Source organism: Balaenoptera borealis (genome assembly GCF_965194805.1).
Source record: "Balaenoptera borealis genome assembly, chromosome: 13".
In the NCBI taxonomy this organism is placed as follows: domain Eukaryota; kingdom Metazoa; phylum Chordata; class Mammalia; order Artiodactyla; family Balaenopteridae; genus Balaenoptera; species Balaenoptera borealis.
Window position 1 is genome coordinate 35,656,619 of NC_138870.1, and position 19,498 is coordinate 35,676,116.

Sequence of the window (19,498 nt, forward strand, 5' to 3'; positions counted from 1 at the left end):
CGATGCATTTTTTTATTTCTTTAAGAAAAATCAAAACAGCCAATTTCAGAGCACCAAATCTCCTCGATTTTCATTGGGAGTAAAACAAGGGAATACTAAACAAATTCGGAGCCGATGAAAAAGAGGATGTAAAGCAATAACATCTAAAGGCAGAAGGAAGGAGAAAAGGTACAAATCTAGGAAAATGTTTGACCACAGCCCTGTGCTCTGTGATTCCAAGTCAGATTCAGATCTCCCTGCACTGTCGAAACTTTCTCCCCTCTAGATTCACGACTGAGTTTCTAAACCTCTGAGCATAGATCCCTCAGGAAACAAGGCTGTTGCTTTTGAAATAACTCCACTTGTTGCTGGTGTTTGTAACTGACGGGAATCTAGGGAAAAACAATCTGGGCTGTCTTGCTCCTTGGCATTTTATTGGAGTTGGCCTTTTAAGTTGTGTCTGTTTATCTTGCCAGGGTTACAAATGCTTCTATTAAGCTGTAAACTTTTATCTTCTACCTAAACTCCAGAAATGCCAAGAAGACTGACAAAATGATTTATTCCACCCACGGAAGTCATGAAAATTAGTACTTAGAAGGGCAAAGAGTCCAGTCTCCTATTAGCATCTGTGGGTGCCTATCTGTCTATTGTCTCAATGGAGACCTTCAAATGAAAGCAGTTTCCCAACAAACTGAATGACGCAGTGGAATAGAATCAATGGAGGATGGAGTGGAGGACAGCATCATTGAACTCCTGCAGCTGTGTCTTCATAAGAAAGTCCTCTTTGATGGACCAGTAGACACTTGTAGCAGGCAGAGCTGAGTATGGAGAAGCTCAAGAGGAGGATATTTATGGAAACTGCACTTGGCTCTCCCTATTAACTGGAGACAATACTACTTTCTTATGATTAGAAATGAATGTGATATCGGAGGACTTACAGCTCTATGGTGACTTCACAAAGGTTTTGTTTGTTGAGCACCTATTGTTTGGTATCAAACATGCTGGGCACAGGAGGACATTCATAATTGCCCCTTAAGAGGATTGTTGCCTCTTTGGACAATGCTCTGGGAAGCATCTTTTGGACCCATTGCAAAGACGAACCCTTGGTCTTCAACCAGGACTCACAAAATTACTTTGGGTGGTACATGTGATAATTTGTGGTCAGAGAAATTTGAGCTCAAATCTCAGCCCAACTGCTTACCAAATGCAGCCTAGAATAATGTAGTTAGGATTAAAGTGGTGCTTAGCTTCTTCATTTGTAAGTGAGGATAATAATATCCCCCTCAGAGAGCTGTTGGGAGGATTGAATGCTAGGTATGCAGTAGAGACTCAGTAGGTGGAAAGTTTATACAATGCCATTGTATAAGGCATTGTCTCACACCACCCTTCTCTACACCAGCCTCCATGCAAAATCCTACAAATTAGGAAAGAACCATTTTGAACGTAATCTGAAAAAGCATTCTTCATTGTGGACTATTCGGTTGCTTCTGGGTCTTTTATATTAATGGTGTTATTTTCTTTGTCTTTACAAACCAGCAAGTACCAAATCTTTTATAAATAAATCAATTCACTTAGGGAATGTCTACTTTTCTTTTAAAGCTTTGATAACAAATGCATCTCTTTGTAAATGATACCTTTATGCATTGAAGTGGCCTCCAAATATTCATGTGTTGGAGTCCTTGCTTCCAGTATCTCAGAATGCAACCTAATTTGGAAACAGGGTCTTTACAGAGATAATCAGGGAAAAAATTAGATCACTGGGTGAGCCCTAACTGGTGTTCTTCTAGAAAGTGCAAACAGACATGCACATAGGGAGAATAGCATGTGAAGAAGGCAGAGGTCAGGGTGATGTGTCTTACAGATAAGCCAAGGAACCACCAGAAACTAGGCACGAGACTTGGAACAGATTCTTCCTGTGGTTCTCAGAAGGAACCAACCTTGCTGACACCTTGATCTCAGACTTCTAGCCTCTAGAGCTGTGAGACAATACATTTCTCTTGTTTAAGGCACCCAGTTTGTGTGCTTTGTTATGGCAGCCCCGCTCACAAATACAATTCCCAATCAAGTCACGCTATGAATGCCTTGGCTCGCTGAAGAGTACTTTCACGTGAAGATGAGGAGTTCACGACGGTTTAGGCCACAAGCTTGGGACTTTAAAAAGGAAGAACCTGATGGTGTTGTCAGGCTCTGTTTGATTCCCAGGCCTGCTGGGTTCCTAGGCTTTGCTTGGTTCCTGTTCCTTGTGTCTCTTGTTTGCCCACATCTGGAACTCTTTCCCCTGACCTGCAGACTCAGCCCTACTTAACGTTTCCAGAATGAATCATCTTGACCCTGTAATGACCTGCATGGGCTTAGCTGTAAGGCATGTTCCCCTGTTGAGGAATCCTACATAGACTTCCCAGTGCTTTCTGGATAGAGTGCACCCTATTTGGTTAGCCTAAAAGGTCTTTCATATTTGCACTCTGCTTATCTTTCTAGTTTATTTTCCTACCACTCCCCATCCTATTTGCTCTTACCATATTAAGCTATTTACAATTCCTTGAAAGCATCAAGCTATTTTATGCCTCTGTGCTTTGAACACACCTAGAACATTACCCACTGACAAAAGGTCCTCTTTATTAGCTAACTCCTGCTTATCTTTTAAAATTCAACTCAAGCATCAACTTCTTGACAGTCCATTGATTTGCATATTTGTTGTTTTGTCTGCCCAGCATTTGTTTCTCCTTTGTAATACCCCAGATTTCCTTTGGGGAACCACCTTCCTTCACTGTGAGTGCACAAGCTTTCATTGCAGACTCATCCCTTGTTTTGCTGTTGGGATCATGTGACCCAGACCTGGAAAGGGAGAGCTCTGGATCCCCCTGATCAAAAGATTGGTTCAGGGAAGGGTATGTGATCCAAGCCAGGTCCTGAGATTTGTGCGCGAGCTTTTAGGAATTCCACAACAACAAATTCAACAAATTTGTACTGAGCACTGATGTACCAGCCACCTTTTTACTGGAAATCCAACAGTAAACCAAACAGACAGTCTCTACCCCTGTGGATCTTCTTTGAGCCCCTGGATCAAACCCTACCTGAAAACAACTACCACTGAACTTGTCAGATTACATCAATATCTTGTTGTTGTTATTTAAGCCAATTAGGGGTTTAAATGACTTAAAGTTAAAGAATACTAACTGGTATATCCCTCCCCCATTTAGATGCCACTTTTCTCTGTTCAACTTTCTACTCCTTTATCACTTTGTTTAATTAATTAAACTTGACGTTATTCCAGAAAAGATTTAAGTCCACTTACAATTACGCAACAATAAAATGCAGCAAGTTAATGTGAAATTGTAATTTGAAAATAGTTATGAAATGTGAAACAGAAATGAGGCAAATTCATAAAATTCATCCCATAAAGAGTGGGACACAATTTAGCTTTTAGGTTTCTAGCAGCCAGTATAATAAGGGTTACATAATTCTTACACAATTGAAAATGTATTTAAGGTAAAACAATCCTATTAAGAGAAGCACAACTATTGCCAAATCAAAGAGCAGAAAGTAGCACCCTCACCCCAGTTCTTTATGAAGAAGGCTCTAGAAAAATGACAAACAATATCCTCAACAAAATCGTCACAGAAGCACACAACAATGTGTCACTTGAGGCTGTTTCTCAGAGCATCCCTCAATTCACTCTTCAGAAAATCCATGTTTCATCCAATAAAGATGTTAAAAAAAAAAAAAAAGGAAAATCCATGTTTCAGAAGGAGCAATTTAATTCACTTCATTTTGTGACGGCACTTCACAGAGTGTAAGCGATGACATTAAAGTGAGAGGTCCAGAGTGCTCTGATAGTGCATAGCAGAGGCAAGCTACATAGTTGGAGGGGACAGAGGTAGCGTGAGGGAAGCCTTCCTAGAAGAGTCACCTGAAAGATGAGTTAACCTAGGGAAAGATGTATGTGTGCGTGTGGGTGTGTGTGTGAGTGTACATGTGTTCAAGCATTTTAGGCAGAGGGAATATCACGTGTAAAAGTGAGGAGGAGAGTGTAAATATGGCGAATCTGAGAAACTGAAACATGTTCCATCTGGCTGCAGTCTGAGGTACTCGGGGAGAGTGATGGTGGAGGTTTGGATGAGCCTCGAGAGATGGGCAGAGGCTGGGTCATGAATGAGCTTAAAAGCAGGGACAAGTTTGTTGGGGGAAGATTCAGTTTTGGAAGACAAGAGAAAGTAACCTTCAATATTAACTAAGAAGTAGTTAAAGCAAGTGGAAGGAGCTAGGGAGAAAGCAGTGTGCAAGAATTCAAGAGAAGAGAGTAGTACCTACCCTCTTCTGCTAAATTTTAGACTGTCCAGAGCAGACTATGTTCCATGGAGCCCTAAGAGTTCTATCGAAACCCTAAACTAAGAGGTTTGATGGAGGCACTCAGAGGGCCTGACGGGCGGGTCCTGGGCCCCTCGAGGGGTTTCAGCAGTTTATTTATATCCATAAAGTGGACCAACAAATCTGCGTATCCTTCAGGCAATCCTCCTTAAATAAAGGTGCACTAGGCTTTGGGGAGTTTGACCAGCAGTGATCTTGAAATTATAATCCCTGGGAAATACTGAACTATTCCATGTTGCTCATTTTAAAAGGAATTATATATTTTAATTCAGCTGAGCCCAGTTGATGATCTCTTGTAAAAATTGTGCCTACTCAGGACACGTGAGAATTGAAGGCCATTTCAAAGGTGAGTGGAAGGAGGTCGCTGGGTCAGGGTCCACTCGTCCATCACAGCAATCTCTGTGGCCTTTAATTCGCTGTCTCTTCCACTAGTCTGGTCCTTGAAGGCAGTGTTGCCTCTTTCAATGTTGTGACTCCAGTGCTTTGCACAGAGACTGGAACCCAGTTGGTGCTCAATATACACAGAATGATAAGTGAACACTGGGACCCAATGGAGAGCTGCTGGGGAGGAGGGAGAGAGGTGGAGGCAGGTAGGGCTGGTCTGCCCCCCCTAAGGTGATCCAGCCAAGGCTAGTGTGGTCCACAATCTGCAGGAGCTCAGGACCAGGCCTTTGGGCAGTAGGGACTCCATAGATGGAGAGACAGTGGGCTAGGTGAAGCAGCAATCGGGGTTTAGGGGCAGAGTCTAACATCCCCGGAAGATGGAGTGTCAGGTTGTCAGTGTTCAACCAAAGGAGCTGAGGTTCAAGGGTGGACCAGAGTCCCAGTGGCCAAATTAGAAATCAGGGTGAAGTCCAGTGGTGTCTGTATGTGATAGGGGCATCTCCTATAGGAGATCCCCAACTTTGGAGAACAAGATGAATTCCAGACCTCCGCAGCCAAAATGAGGAGCTGGTCTGGAGAATAGATTGGTGTTTTGTTTATTTTGGTTCTCTGATTCTGGCTTCCTTATTTATACTTCAAACCAGACACTATCGATTTCACATACCTGTGAGTTTGAGAAAAAGAGAGAGAGGAAAAATTAATGTCCTTTCGCTCACAGCTGTTAACCCTATCTATTTTATTTCAGGTCTCTGTGCTATGTAGAGGCACTAAGACTAATTCCTTCACGTTGACAGCTTACAAAACTTAAGACAGTGGCATGATGGCTTCTCATGACCTTTCTGGAAATATCCTGGGTTAAATGGTGTTTTATTTTCTCTTTTTTTTGTCCGAAAGGAACTTTGGAACTTGTAGTTGAATCACTGAAGGAAGACTAAAGTCAACCCTTTGTCTCTCTAATCTTAGATTTTACTACCTATTCTCTCTTTTTTTATAAAAAGTAGCAATTCCTGTTTCAGAATGTGGCTTATTCTTTTGGCCCCAGGCTTGAAGATCTCCTACAGATAGCACATGGTGTTCCATAAATATCTTCAGGTATGACCTGCAATGTCTGAATTAGCTTTTCCCCTCACTAGTGCTTTGGCTGGGACAGAAGTTCCCAGATGTTGGAGTTTAAATAATCCCACAACTCCTAGTCATACTTCCACCCCATGTCCCAACTCCCACCCTGAGCCCAGCATTTGTGGGCCATTAAAATAAAACAAAGCTCAAGCAAGCATAAAAAAAAAAAAAAAATCACATGCTTGGTAGTGTGGTTATGGGCTATAAGTGTCAAAAAGGAGCAACTTTCAAATAGAGATTGCTAGATTTACATCCATTTTCTTCTGGAGTTTAAGATGGGAAGGGCGAGATTGTGCGGTGCTGACTGCATGCCATTTCATGAGCAAAAAAAGGAACTGTTGGCTTTGCTTACCAACTCTGAAAATTCAGATACAAGCCACAGGGTAGAAAGAGGGTGAGGGCAGCATTTCTGATCCCCTGGGAAAGGGCTCCCAGGCCGGCACCCTCCACCAGGATGTGGTTTTCTGGTGAGTGAGAGCCACTGATGGGCCTGGGTATTAGCCTTTTATGTTAGTGTGCTGACCACGTGACTCTCCATTGCTATCCTAAAGCATTAGCAAAATAACCTGTCACTCGTGATGTGGTTAAGCAAAATGTACAAAGGAAATGAGTTTACTAACTCCATTAGGTTAAAAGGCAAATGGGAGACTGAAACCATAATCAAATGGTAATATTTTATTTTTCAGAATTAGTTACCTGACAGGGTATTTCTCTTTTAATTTAACGTTCTATATGGTGAAATGATGAAGTTTAAGGAGCTTAATAGAGAAACAGAGGAAATTAGGGTGCCAAGCAAATCAACACGCTTAATCCTCTTTATAGAGTTTCAGAGTTACAACCCATTCTTGTTAAAAAGTACTATTCCAGCCCCCAAAGCAGAATAAGTCAATATGAGAAAAAGGAAAAAAAAACCCCACAAAAAACCCACCTCAAACCCCACACAGGAGCTGAAAATGAAATCAATGAATTTTCCCAAATGAATGACTCAAGATGGTGAGATCCCAGCCCATGCTTCTGCGTGGCGCTTGAACTTCTATATTTGCAAGTTATATGAAATCGCTTCTAGTCTGAAATTGGAGTTTGCCTGGAAGCAGCTATAATTCTCTTACTGTCTCATTAAATAGGTTAAAACAGGCAGGTAGTTCTGTCAGCAGGGCCTAGGAGGAATGTGAATACAGTGGGAAGTTGATGTCTCTGCACAGCGATTCTCTCTGCAAGAATAAGCAAAGGTGTGTGGGTGACAGTAGTAAGGAGGAAAAGGAAGAGACAGGAGAGGCAACTCTCAAAACACAGCCAAAGGAAATGGAGCTCTTGTCACAACCCGGTGGGAATATACTGATACTATTTTTCCCCAGTTGAGGTGGATGCATCTGTCAGGGAAACGCTCTCCGTGGGAGCAAAGTCCTTGGAAACAGATCTAAGCCATTCCATTTATAGTGCCTATCAATGGACTCAGTGACCAGCGCTGGGCAAGTTGTTATTGTTACTCTTATCGACATTATTTTTATTGGATTCTTGAGGGTTAATACTGGAGAATGAAGTTTTCTTCTCACTTTTAGGATTTGATGCTGAAATTGATTTAAAATGTTTAAACAAAAACCTTAGCTTAGGGCTTCCCTGGTGGCGCAGTGGTTGAGAATCTGCCTGCCAATGCAGGGGACACGGGTTCGAGCCCTGGTCTGGGAAGATCCCATATGCCGCGGAGCAACTAGGCCCGTGAGCCACAATTACTGAGCCTGCGCGTCTGGAGCCTGTGCTCCGCAACAAGAGAGACTGCGATAGTGAGAGGCCCGTGCACCGCGATGAAGAGTGGCCCCCGCTTGCCGCAACTAGAGAAAGCCCTCGCACAGAAACGAAGACCCAACACAGCCAAAAATAAATAAATAAATAAATAAATTAAAAAACCAAAAAACAACAAAAAAACCCTTAGCTTATTCACTGATTTATGAGCATCATAAGGATGGGATGCTAGGTGTGTTATTGTTAGTACTTAAGTGGTGCATTCTCTCTCTATTCTGTTTGAGTGAGGTTTGCTGACACAGCAGCTATGTGGTGGCAAAGTTTTTACCATCTCTCCCTCTCATCTGGAGCTTTGCACATCTGCTTTCTTTCTTTTCTTTTTTAAAGGATACATTTCTTTTTTTAAAAATTAATTAGTTAATTAATTTTGTTTTTGGCTGTGTTGCGTCTTCGTTGCTGCGTGCAGGCTTCCTCTAGTTGCGGCAAGTGGGGGCTACTCTTCGTTGCAGTGCGCGGGCTTCCCATTGTGGTGGCTTCTCTTGTTGCAGAGCACGGGCTCTAGGCACACGGGCTTCAGTAGTTGTGGTGCACGGGCTTAGTTGCTCCGTGGCATGTGGAATCTTCCTGGACCAGGGCTTGAACCTATGTCCCCTAAATTGGCAGGAGGATTCTTAACCACTGCACCACCAGGGAAGTCCTGCACATCTGCTTTCATATTATTTGGCATGGTTTGTGCTGTTTAAAGCTCCGCCGATTAGATTGTTAGCCCTTGGAAGGCAGGGGTCATTTCCAAGATTTCTTTCTATCCCTCCCATATACCTATGCACGTGGAACTGTGTCTTCACACTGTCGGAAAGCAATACATGCTGGTTGACGACTCATATTGATTAAGTGGGTATTTCCACATCCTCAATGTACTCTGAACACAAAATCATAGAAGAGTTGTGGGAGACTCATTTTATAGAAGAGAAAACCGAGAAGAAAGGGAAAAACTGTGCTCATAGGCACAACACCAAGCAGTGATTAGAACTCAGCTGTCAGACCTCTATGTTTTCCTTTTTTTTTTTTTTTAAAGATTTATTTATTGATTGATTGATTGATTGTTATGTTGGGTCTTCGTTTCTGTGCTAGGGCTTTCTCTAGTTGCGGCAAGTGGGGGCCACTCTTCATCGCGGTGCGCGGGCCTCTCACTATCGTGGCCTCTCTTGTTGTGGAGCACAGGCTCCAGACGCGCAGGCTCAGTAGTTGTGGCTCACGGGCCCAGTTGCTCCGCGGCACGTGGGATCTTCCCAGACCAGGGCTCGAACCCGCGTCCCCTGCATTGGCAGGCAGATTCTCAACCACTGCGCCACCAGGGAAGCCCTATGTTTTCCTTTTGTTCCTTACCAGTTGCAGAAACTGGTTTCATTAAGTAAAGTTCAAGAGACTAGGGGCTGGTGGTAAAACGAATTCATGGCACACATCCTGGGATGCTAAGGCATCGTTCTTGGCTTTGAGTGTGATGGCTGTTTTGTAAGTAGAGCACAGGGTGTTCTGCACATCACTCAGGACCCAGGGCTATCGGGAATGCTTCTCTGCCTTGATATGGGGCAAAGAGAATGTTCCACTAAGCAGTAGCTCCCAGGCATGAGCCTAAAGAGAAAGAAGAGAACGTGGCAGCCAAAAGTGTGCCTGCTGGCTTTCTTACCTGAGGCCTAGGCTGCCCGGTTTTCTGTAAAGTTTCTTTTTAAGCAGCTATTTCTGGGCACTGGCCGCAGGGGAAACATTCTTTTCTTTGACCACAATCCAAAGGCAAACATATAGGAGGGCTTTTTTCTGTTTGCATCCCAAATAATGGCCTCCTTTCCTCCCTCTCTTCCTTCTTTCCTTCTGAGAATATTTGCTGATCACCTACGATACACTGAGAACAATGCGGAGTAGATGATGGGGAGATGGTTATGAAAAACCTCTGCCCTGCTCTGGAGCGCCTGGGTTTATTAGGGAGATGAATGTCACCATTATTCACCCAGCAGTGAGATAAATGCTGAAAGAGGCATCTCTGAAGTGGGAGCACAAAGGAAGGGACAGCTAATGATGTCTATGAGGCCAGGCGAACGTTTTCGAGGAAGTGACATTGAGTGTTCATGGAAGAGTTATCGGGTCGGGTTTCGCTGGAAGAGAGATGTCCCTGGCGGAGGGGGTAGCATGTGCAGCTGCAGGAAAACCCGGAATGCTTAGGAACCCAGAAATGTTTTGGGGTGGTAGAAAGTGAGGAGTTGTGTGGAGGGGACCTGAAAGCCAAGGCAGGAAAGAAGAAATCTAAAGGACATTGGATGCTGTGCTAAGGAGTTTATATTTTAGCTCAAGGTGATGGGGAGGAAAGAACCAGCAGAGCAGAAACCTACAATACTAATGTCCTTTTCCTCAAAGTAATACACGTTGCTGAATATAAATAGCTCTGCTAAAGAAAAAATAGACCCGGGCTCATTTTATTTTCCTATAAAGATGAAAATTAGTTCTTGGAGATACCTTTTGCTTTTGCAATCATTAAGTTTTTCCCAGTGGTATACAATAGTACTTTTATAAAGCAAATCATGTTTTTCATGGACTTAAAATGTAAAGACTGTCATACAGAGTGAAGTAAGTCAGAAAGAGAAAAACAAATATTGTATATTAACGCACGTATGTGGAATCTAGAAAAATGCCATAGATGATCTTATTTGCAAAGCAGAAATAGAGGCACAGACATAGAGAACAAACGTATGGATACCAAGGGGGAAGGGGGTGTGGGATGAACTGGAAGATTGGGATTGACATATATACACTACTATGTATAAAATAGATAACTAATGAGAACCTGCTGTTTGAACTCTACTCAGTGCTCTGTGGTGACCTAAATGGGAAGGAAATCCAAAAAAGAGGGGATATATGTGTACGTATAGCTGATTCTCTTTGCTGTACAGCAAAAACTAATACAACACTGTAAAGCAACTATACTCATATAAAAATTAATTTTAAAAAGTAAGTAAGTAAATAAATAAATAAAAATTAAAACAACAACAAAAAGTTAATGGAAAGGGCAATGGAATGGGAATTGTGAGACCTGGGTTCTGGGTCCAGGGCCCCCCTTAACAGGGGAGGGTGGGAATCCCCTCTGCTCAGGTTTCCTCATTCATCAGGTCAGGGTATGGGAAGAGGAGCCTTTCAGAGATCTTTTAGCATTAAGATTGGAGTGTGTAACTTGTGCGTGTGTGTGACGTGTTTCTATCTGTCTGTATTTGTGTATTTATATCTAGTCTAATTCCAATAAGAATGTGAGGCAGCTGAGAATAAAAGGCACTGATTCAATAAGAGTCAAAATCTTAAACTTAATCAGGTTATTATAAAAATAAACAAAGCAAAGTAAAACAGCCTACTGATTCTCACCATAACCAGGGAAGGGAATAATATCAGAATAAAGAACGGCCTTCTGAGTTGCCATCATCATGCCATCTTATTTAAAGTTTATTAATTTTTTAAATAGGTGATACATGCGTAAGTTTCAAAATTTGAAAGTTAAAACATACATACAATAAAAAGCCTCCGTCTCACGCCTTCTCCTAGCCACCCAGGCTTCCTCTCGCCAGGCAGGCCCTATACTCTCTAGCTGCCCAGATAAGGTAGGAAATAAGACAATTTACAAAGTTCTCAAGGATCAAGTTTTATCACAAAAGAAAGGCACTTTTTTTTTTTTTTGAGGGAGGAGAATTTTAAGCTCTTAAAGAAATTTGTCAAAAGGATGCCTACACAGCAAATGCTCTTGAGTAAAATCATGGAAAATAAACTTAGTAATATCTATGGACAACGTAGAGGAGTTCCTCATTTCTGACCTCTTCATCTGTTTCAGAATTTAAAGAAATACTTTGTTGAATTCCCCAAATTCTGTCCCATTAAAAAAATCAAGAAGAACAGACTTTGACCTGGGTATTTTGAGGGAAAAATTTACCCCAAACCTCATTTATTTCTGCCCTCGAGGAACCTTGGCTCCTGAGTTATGTTTAATTTTGAAAAGTACTACAACCTGATTTGATTCTAAGATAATTCGTCCCCCAGATGAAGCGCTGTATAACTGAATGGGGAAATCTTTTGGCTAAAATTGTTTAGTGTTATCCATTTACATATGACAGTGCAACTGACAAGAGTTTGGTTTGACATAATTACTATTTAGCTGTTCTCCTAGGCAGTAATTGGTCAACAGGTTCAACTGCCTTTAGAGGCCACTCCTGGAATGTGAAAGTGGTGCCATGTGGTCAGCATAAAAAGGGTCCTTCTCTTCTGTTGGCCAAATAGGTACCTTGGATTTGGAGCTAGTACCAAATAGTCCAGGTACAAGTTAAACTCAGAAGGGGTTGTGTGCCACTGAAAAGATGCTATAGTTGTCAGAAAGTGAATCCTGTCAGCTCTGATTCTCAGACTAGTAGGGAATTAAATGCGGTAAAGGGGTATTAAAAACCTTGATCAACACACATTATGTAATCTGGCCATAAATCATTGCCTGTAGAATGAAGGACTGACACGAGATCAGTAATTGCCAGAAAAATTAAAATTTTCATTAAGTGAAACAAAAAGCAACATTTGAACAGTCAAACCTCAAACCAGCCTGCTTTCCAGGGGGGATAAGAGGTGGAGTGACCCAGGCCTGGACTTTATTGAGCAGAACTGGCATAGAATTCCGAGGAAATGAGAGGACATGAAATGGGTCTATCTCATTTTTGTTTTTAATGGTCTTTGGGTCCATCTAGTTAATGGAGGTACAGATTTCTCCAAAAATCAGACCTGTAAATTCAGTAGGTTAAAGAGCTCCCAGGGCAGGGCTTCCTTGGGACCCTTCTCTGGCTTAAGACTTGTCTTAGGGAGTGTTCTGGAAGCAAAACAAGAGCCCTTGTCCCGAAGCTGCAGCAGCAGAGCCGGGCCTTGACAGAGATCTGTAAGTCACAGTTCCTCCCATCACAGCCCTGTGAAAACAAAGCCCCAGCCACCAAGTACAGTCTAAGGGCCAGGCCTCCCACTGAGGTCTATGGGAGTCCCTCCCCTGCCCCTCCTCCCCTGCCACGTGTGAACCCAAGGCAGCTTTCTCAGAAGTACACAAAAACCACGTACTTCCTTGCTAGTCTGTCTCTTTTTCTTGGCTCCCTAACAGTTCCTTCCCAGACATGGGGCAGAAAAAAAGGGGTTGGATTCTCCATCAGAAAGCTCTGTTTCCAGGTTTAGTTGATCTCTAGTTCATGGTGGCACTGGCTCTTTGGCCCATCCTGGCCTCTTCTCATCTTTCAGCCAAATAGTTAATAACCTGTAAACAAATAAACAGTTGTCCAAGGGGATCCAGATATTAAAAAAGCCCTGAGGTGAATCTTTTGTGAAGCAAAGCATCTTTTTTTGTGATGCAGATATGCTTCCTCTGATTCATCTGTTTTATAGGTTAGTATGCTATAGGGCTTTCCAGCCATAAAGGTATCATTTGTCGTTGTAGTCAGAAGAATGCTGATGAGGTTTCTAGTTAAATTCAGATAAAATGAGGTCCAATTTCCTTATCGTGGCACAATGGCCGTTACCTTAAAATGTCTCATTCCATCAACCCGTTCTGTTCCACATTAAAGATCAGTGTTTTAATGGTTTCAAGTAGCAGGAACAAGACGAGTCTCCTCTCCACCAGGGAACCGCACATTCCTCCTGCCCCTTCTGTTGCCTGGAGAGGCGGGTGAAGAACCTTTGTGGCGAAAGTAATGAACTTGGAGAGAGAAGCTTCTGGAAGGAGGTGCCCTATCACAGGCAAACTGGGAGATAGTGCCAATGTCGGAGCTGAGTCTCTATTTGTCCACCCCTGGTCTCTAAACTTCCAAGAATGCAATGTATGGTTGGAATGCTTTATCTTTGTTAAAAGAAGTATTATTCCACAAGGAAAAATATTATATGAATACACAAAGATGAATAGGCTGTTTAAAAAGGAGTAGTGTTTGGATAACTCCCATTCTATGGTTTCTCTTCTACTGAAAGACCGTGCTCATTTCAAAATTTTGAAAAATATAAAAAAGCACAAAGAAAATGTATTCTCTGGTCTTTTTTTTTTCCTGGACATACGTATATTACAGAAATTGATCAAATTGGACAAGTGAAACTTGCTTTTCAGTTAATATATAATGAACATTTCTCCATGTCAATATTATTTTACAACCATTATTTTATGACTATAAGATACATTTGTTGGCCATTAACATTAAAATAATTAAAAAAAAATAAACATTCTTTAACTGGTGATGAGCATTCTTTAGCTAACTCTTTGTGCTCATTCATTATTTTCACAGGATAAACTTGTAAAAGGATTTCTGTTTTCTAAAACTGTATTTACCCAAAGTGAAGGGAAGAAGACTAACTAGCCCTGACTGCTAGGTACTAATATCGGGGGGCAGCATAACACAGTATTTAAAAAGCATGGAATTTGCAGTCACACTGCCCTCATTTAAACCCCACTTCTACCTTATGGATGCTCAGTTTCCTCATCTGTAAAATGGGGATAATAATGGTACCTATATTCTAGGTATGCTGGGTGATACAAATGACTTAATATAGAAATGTGTATCTGGCCCATTATTGTATTTTCCTCCTTTATTGCCATTAATGGTTCAGTTAGATGGTATTATTATGGCTAAATTGCAGAGGAGGAAGCAGATGCCCAGAAATGAGAAGTGACTCACCCAAAGCAGTTAAACACAGATTCTGTGTGTCTAGCTCCAAAGTGCATTCTTTCCCATTTTATACAATAATTATTAATTTAATCCATGTAGGAACTCAAATGAAATATTAGTTCTAGAAGTGCAATTTTTCAGTCTCTCTTCAGATCTCTGCCAAAATATCACTGCCCCAGAAAAGAGCAGCTACCTATCACATCACTCTGTGTTTTCATCCCAGCATGTGTTGCAACTTTTATGATCTCTTAAACTCATTTTCTATTTATTGTCTGTCTTTCCCATTGGAATGTATGCTATCTGAGGGAGAGCCGTGTCTTTTCAATGATTTAGCTACAAATCTGGCACTTAGAATATTTAAAAAATAAATTTATTTATTTATTTATATTTTATTTTTGGCTGCGTTGCGGCACGCGGGCTTCTCATTGCAGTGGCTTCTTTTGTTGTGGAGCACGGGCTCTAGGCGTGCAGGCTTCAGTAGTTGTGGCACACGGGCTCAGTAGTTGTGGTTTGCGGGCTCTAGAGTGCCGGCTCAGTAGTTGTGGTGCACGGGCTTAGTTGCTCTGCGGCATGTGGGATCTTCCCGGACCAGGGCTCAAACCCATGTCCCCTGCATAGGCAGGTGGATTCTTAACCACTGTGCCACCAGGGAAGTCCAAAGACTTTTTTTCTGATAAATAAATCTTATCATTCAGATGTGTACATAGCCTAAATTACAACATTATTGCTAAATGATTTCCTTTTGCTTATGCAATAAAGATTATCTATAAGTATCAAATTACCTGGATAATTTCCATCTTTTCCTTTTCCTTTTTACTAAAAGCATCCTTGGTTCTTAGATTTAAAAAGCAACCAAACAATAAATACATTGATAAAATCTTAAACTGAATATGTATATAAAACTTGATTGAAAGTGGTGGTAAACTTCTGCCCTCATATCAAATACTTTTGAGAAATCTTCTTCAAACAGATAAAGGGCTTAAATATGAAAACATTCCTAGAAACACTCTCATTTCTTAAAGCCCAGAGTTATATTTGCCTGGTACATGTTGCATATACAGGCATAATCACCTTGACCGAGTTGCCTGACTGACCCACCTAAACAATTGGATAATTCCACAGAAAAGAATAAGTAAAATCATGTTTCAGCCCCTTTGTTTTGACTGATTGGCTGTGTTGCTTTTTCTTCCTCTATCTCTTAAAGAATTCCCACTTATTGTTCAAGTCTCCATTTGAAAATCTGTCTAAAGCCTTCTCTTATTTCCCTTTTGCTCTGGGAAGGAATTCAGCTCTCTGTTCTTGGTGCTCCCATGACACCTTGTACATAGTATGATATGGCTCTGAGGGCTTTGTTATTTTAAAAATCTGTGTCCTCATTTGGACTGAGATTCTTTAGTGCAGTGATCATGGCCTTGTGTTCCCACGGCCTAGAACGTTAAAGCATGTTGTAGGTTCTGCTGAATGAATGAATGAATGAACAAATGAATGAATGAATGAGCTATTTGTGTAAAAATGTGTACTTAGATTTTGTTACGAGAGCAACAAGGCACCAAGGGACATCTCTATTTTCTTTCTCCAGATTCATTCAAATGTGATTGACATAAAACATTATGTAATTTTAAGGTGTTCAACATGTTGATTAGATACATTTATATACTGCAAAATGATTACCACCACCCAAGGGAGGTTTTTAAGTAAGGGAGTAGCAGGATCCAATTCATGGTTTAGGTCTACATGTTTGACTGTACTCAGCTCCACCCTAGTCCTAGAATTCAGCCTCTTAGGCACATGCGAAATTGCTGAAACTTACTTTTCTACCTTACGCATTTCATTTGAAAACATTTTGTTTCATTTTTGGGTGCCTCTGTAGCCTGGCCCTTCTTTCTGAAGATTGTAATTTATTTACTTTTTTTCCACTAGATTTTCTTCAAATGTTGGGTGGTACTTTATCTTGATATTTGGTACTTCCAAAATGTCATCTTTCATAGCACTGAAGCAATTTGACGGTGGACAGCAGGCGGAAAATATGCCGCATGCTTCTCAAATAGGGTTAGGACTTTCAGGCAGGACTGCCAAGTTTCTAGGGGGTTCCAAGCAGGAATATTGCATATTGTTTCTATCACGGTTTTTCCTCCACCCACTGAAACTCCCTTAAGAGCAGTTTTGATATCTTATTCCTTGTTTCATCTCCAGCATCTAGTACAATGCCTGGTACATAGTAAACGTGGGGGAAAACAGTGTTCGACAAATTAATGAAAGACTGACTGACGGATGGAAGGAGAGCTCATCTGGATTTCAGTAACACTGATAGTCTCCAGAAGGGCAAGAGTGACAGAAGCTAAAATACTGTAGGTTTGTAACGAGGCCCTGCCACCAGTACCCCCTTTGGAGATAAATGGTCCTAGGGTCTTTGGAAAACTCTTTGGCAAGAAGTCAAGTAAGCCCATGAAGTTCATCTTCTTTCACAGGGAATTTATAAACTCTAAAGCATATTTCTCATTACCAAGTTGAATAGTAATGTCATTTGTAGACTTTTGCTTTGGGAATTAAAAGTCAGCAACACCATTCCTTTATTGTATTTTATTTATTTATTTATTTATTTTAAAACATCTTTATTGAAGTATAATTGCTTTACAATGGTGTGTTAGTTTCTGCTTTGTAACAAAGTGAATCAGTTATACATATACATATGTTCCCATATCTCTTCCCTCTTGCATCTCACTCCCTCCCACCCTCCCTATCCCACCCCTCTAGGTGGTCACAAATCACCGAGCTGATCTCCCTGTGCTATGCGGCTGCTTCCCACTAGCTATCTATTTTACATTTGGTAGTGTATATATGTCCATGACACTCTCTCACCCTGTCACATCTCACCCCTCCCCCTCCCCATATCCTCAAATCCATTCTCTAGTAGGTCTGTGTCTTTATTCCCGTCTTGCCACTGGGTTCTTCATGACCTTTTTTTTTTTTTCCTTAGATTCCATATATATGTGTTAGCATACTGTATTTGTTTTTCTCTTTTTGGCTTACTTCACTCTGTATGACAGACTCTAACTCCATCCACCTCATTACAAATACCTCCATTTCATTTCTTTTTATGGCTGAGTAATATTCCATTGTATATATGTGCCACATCTTCTTTATCCATTCATCCAATGATGGACACTTGGGTTGCTTCCATGTCCTGGCTATTGTAAATAGAGCTGCAATGAACATTTTGGTACATGACTCTTTTTGACCTATGGTTTTCTCAAGGTATATGCCCAGTAGTGGGATTGCTGGGTCGTATGGTAGTTCTATTTTTAGTTTCTTAAGGAACCTCCATACTGTTCTCCATAGTGGCTGTATCAATTTACATTCCCACCAACAGTGCAAGAGTGTTCCCTTTCCTCCACACCCTCTCCAGCATTTATTGTTTCTAGATTTTTTGATGATGGCCATTCTGACCGGTGTGAGATGATACCTCATTGTAGTTTTGATTTGCATTTCTCTAATGATTAATGATGTTGAGCATTCTTTCATGTGTCTGTTGGCCATCTGTATATCTTCTTTGGAGAAATGTCTATTTAGGTCTTCTGCCCATTTTTGGATTGGGTTGTTTGTTTTTTTGTTATTGAGCTGCATGAGCTGCTTGTAAATCTTGGAGATTAATCCTTTGTCAGTTGCTTCATTTGCAAATATTTTCTCCCATTCTGAGGGTTGTCTTTCGGTCTTGTTTATGGTTTTCTTTGCTGTGCAAAAGCTTTTAAGTTTCATTAGGTCCCATTTGTTTATTTGTGTTTTTATTTCCATTTCTCTAGGGGCTGGGTCAAAAAGGATCTTGCTGTGATTTATGTCACAGAGTGTTCTGCCTATGTTTTCCTCTAAGAGTTTGATAGTGTCTGGCCTTACACTTAGGCCATTCCTTTATTTTAAATGGGTTCATGTTTGCCCTGGTCCTGTTGATTCCTCTGTTTTCCTCTCCCAATGTCTCAAATAACACTTGCTGTGCAACTGAAGCTTCTAGGAGGGGAGAAGAGAAGCAGAGAGGGCAAGGATCTGTTGAGACCTGTATCTTTCTCGTGGAGAATGGGTGTTCTGCTGGGACAGATGGGAGGAAGGTGACACATCGGGTTTCTGAGTCCTGGGAGTGGGCTGCAGTTGACGTGGGCGATCCGGCAGCCTGCTCCCAGCTAAGCTCGTAACACTGTTGGCTGGCTGCTGCCTTGGCATTCGTTGCTGTGATTTAGATTTGGGCTTTCTAGGATGGATGCTCTTCAATACACAGGAAGTATACATTGTTAGAGTTCATGCTGGTCCCCAGAGACATTCTAAGTCCATTCACACCTTAAAAAAAAATTCTACCCACAAGGCCCTGCCGTTGTTCACAACTGGGTTCCGGCCTTTGGGTTTAAGTTCTGGGAGGGTCCCTTAGGGAATGTGAATGTAAGGTGACAGCCTTGTGTGGTGCATTGCGGGTCCTTACCCTTTGCAAAGACACTGCATTTTCTCAACATCCCGCTTGTGTTTGGGAGATGCTGTTGCCACGGTGACGTTTAACAGACATGCAGGAACTTAGGACACCCAGTGGGCTGGATTCTGGGTCTGGGAGATGTTAAGTGGTGAGAGCTGTCTCTACCCGGAGCCTGGTTTCGAACTGTTCTTTGCTTTAGGCTGAAGGGATCACAGCCAAAGAAGCAGACCGAGGTGGAGCTGACTGCTGAGGACTCGGGTTTTCCCACAGCCTGGACGAGAAGCTCCCGCTCCTTTGGTTTCCGGGGCACAGCAGAGTGGAGCTCTGTTACACCTCAGTCAAGCGCTTTCTTCTAAAGCTGTCCCCCTGTGCGCTCATCCTCCTCCCCCTCACTGACCCCAACTCTCCCACAAAGTTTACAAAGAAAACTGTCAGAGTTTAAGAAGCCTCACCCTTGGCTTCCCTGGTGGTGCAGTGGTTGAGAATCTGCCTGCCAATGCAGGGGACGCGGGTTCGAGCCCTGGTCTGGGAAGATCCCACATGCCGCGGAGCAACTGGGCCCGTGAGCCACAACTACTGAGCCTGCGCGTCTGGAGCCCGTGCTCCGCAACAAGAGAGGCCGCGACAGTGAGAGGCCCGCGCACCGCGATGAAGAGTGGCCCCCGCTTGCCGCAACTAGAGAAAGCCCTCGCACAGAAACGAAGACCCAACACAACCAAAAGTAAATAAATAAATTAATTAATTAATTAAAAAA